This window comes from Ptychodera flava, chromosome 6 (assembly GCF_041260155.1).
Source record: "Ptychodera flava strain L36383 chromosome 6, AS_Pfla_20210202, whole genome shotgun sequence".
Lineage (NCBI taxonomy): Eukaryota > Metazoa > Hemichordata > Enteropneusta > Ptychoderidae > Ptychodera > Ptychodera flava.
The window spans coordinates 11,149,814-11,152,786 of NC_091933.1; positions in this window are offsets into that span (position 1 = coordinate 11,149,814).

A 2,973-nucleotide genomic window follows, 5' to 3' on the forward strand; every position below is an offset into this window, starting at 1 on the left:
ATCGCAATGTGAAAAATAGTCTTTCAGCTATATGCTGCACATTGACTTCGTGGTCTGTCTAATTCTAATTTCTAGTTGCATTTGCAGCTGTATCTCGAAGTGTGAGATATATTATTCTTGGCTTTTGGAAATGTTCATCGCTTAGTAATGTCAAAGTAAACGTCAATACTTCACAAATTCAATTTTATAATTGACTGAATTTATGCGTTGTAATTTAAAGCGTCGTATATATTATATATATATATATATATATATATATATATATATATATATATATATATATATATATATATATATATATATATATATTTGATAGCAAGCAGAAAACAGGACTTAGGCGTACAATATATATATATATATAAATATATATATAAATATATATATATTTATATACAGATATATATACATATATACTATATATATATATATATATATATATTATATATATATATATATATATATATATATATATATATATATAATATATATATATACCCGGCATCGATTGTAAAAAAGTTAAAAATTAATGTTTAATTTACAGTCTCTTCATGCTTTGCACGATAGTGTGATTGTGACCTTGAACTCAGATAGCACTAATGAAGTCAAATCTGAGTAAAGGTGAACCGTTATTGAAGTTTATTTCAGCCAATGTTTCCATACCAGCATTACACAAACAAAAGGAAAGTCATACTAGGATGATCAAGAAAGAAGGCGAAAAAGGAATAGAGATAATGAGTAGATAATCACTTGCAAGACAAGGAGTTGCTCCCTCCAGGAACGGAAAATCTTATTGCGGCAATTCCAGCCTGAATTACATATGGCTGAAATCAGTTGTAAATACTATGTCGGAAACCTTTTTTGAGAGATATTATATTGTTAGATCCAAACATGCTTGAAGCACTTCTGCCAGCAGAAACTTCTAGAAGCCTCCTCCAAACATTGTTATACAAAACTTTTAGCTTTTTCGAAACCTTTGATTTGTAGTTAAACAATAAATGGTAGCAATAAATATTTTCACAGTAAGCAGAAAATAAAACTTTTTTAATAATATTATAAAGGGCTCATCCCTTAGTGTCGCGCCAGGCGTTAAGATTAGAAATTTTATTTGTATTGATTCGTGATTACAAATAGAAAAGGATAAACTAGAATTAATTGTTACTTGCTATATATATACGTTTGTACGACCACTATGCCCAGTTTACCCTCTGATGAAAATAGTTCCCGTAAACTTACATGATGTCAGACCCTGCAGGTAGAGATTTTCTGTTTCGTGTGTAGGGCCTAAGAGAGTTTGATATAAATTGGCAATATTTACCATGATAACTACCTATTTTGCCATCATTATCGTTGTTATTGTAACTGCACGGCCCAACTTCATATTGGAGGCTGAAAACTAGCGTTCCGTTTAAAAACCGGCAATTTTTGCGTCTAGTTATTGACACAGAGAGCGCTTTTCTAAAATTCAATCCCAGCATTCTTTGCGTATGTCCTCGTTCATATGCACGACAGTTTCCTCTCTTTTCCAATTTTTGAGGCGTGATTGTAACGATAATTTTATGTCAGTGACAAGGTGGATAATAATAAGTATTGGCTAATAAAAGAGATATGTTTTATTAATGGCATGTTATAAAATATGCCTTGCACGTTTCGTACTCCCTTATTTACGATTACTCACAAAAATTCACGGCGGCGTCCATGAATTAAATCGGGTACACTTAAGGTTACTCGCATAGTACATCATGAATATGCGCATGTGTAGTCAGTAAGCCACAGGCGCGACTAATATGTAACAGGTCTGACCTGACAGCGAGTCACCTTATTGTACTTGGGCCTCAGCCCAAGTACATTTGTTTTCATTCCGTGGGAAAAAACTCTGTAAGGTATAACCATTTCTGGCTGAGACCAGGGAGGGCAAAATGTCTTGGCTTCATCTTTCTTGGCATAATAAATGGCGTAATGATGTTAACTGAATGGAAGTGCTGCTCTCAGCCAGTCTTGAATAAGTGAGATGTGAATATTAATGCTTCTCTATCTGAGTTTTTGCCACAAAATCTTCTGAATATAATCAAAATGTGCATCGAAATGCAACAATTAATGCACCCTCCGTTTCCTAGGCGATGGCACGACCCTTGCTACACCCACTGGACGAGCCAAAGTGGGAGGGGTAATTTCAGTTTGGTCGAACAAGAGGGCTCGAGACCAGAATTTAACATTTAAACTTGAAACATGTTTAATCGCTGACAAGATGTGGACTAGTGTTAATCAAAGTAAAATTGTAAAAAGGAAAGGTTTTATATCCCGGACACAATGAAAAACATTACGACTGGAAACTGTACCCCCAGTTGAGAATAGTAATGCCCACAGCGATGGAGAACACTTATCCTTGAGCTGAGAAAACCAGACCATCATTTCGAAATAGAGCTGCAGATTCGAGAAGCTCGTTTAAAATAGCTAGGTACACCCCATAAAGGGGTGGTTTCGAGTTTTGAGGGCAAATTTTGCCTCCTTCATATAGAAATCGTACGTTTGTTTTTCCAGGAGAACACACCATTTGACACAAAATTTGCATGTAAAGGGGTCGCCAGTAAGCACGTGGTCAAATCTGGCATAAGAAACAATATGAAATGTTGGGTAAAGCCAGTCCAAAATAAACTGATTTGAACTTTGTGTTTTCTAATTTATACCACTGCAGTAACATTACCTTTTTTTGACAACATCACACAATGTAATACGTTTTGAAACTGAATACTCCGACGTATTCTGTGTCTCCTTTGCTAAAAAATACGGTATGCCGATTACCATGTAAGGAGATGATGACGTCAAGACAGATTTGTAGTGCGTTTGGTCCTGGATGGTGCACGAAGTTTTGTCAAGGTAGCTTGTGTATTTATTTCCTAAATGGGAGAGATTAGGGTCGATCTAAACGAAGGCCGAAGAATGTTATGATACTCTGAGCGAGCTGAACTCTAACGC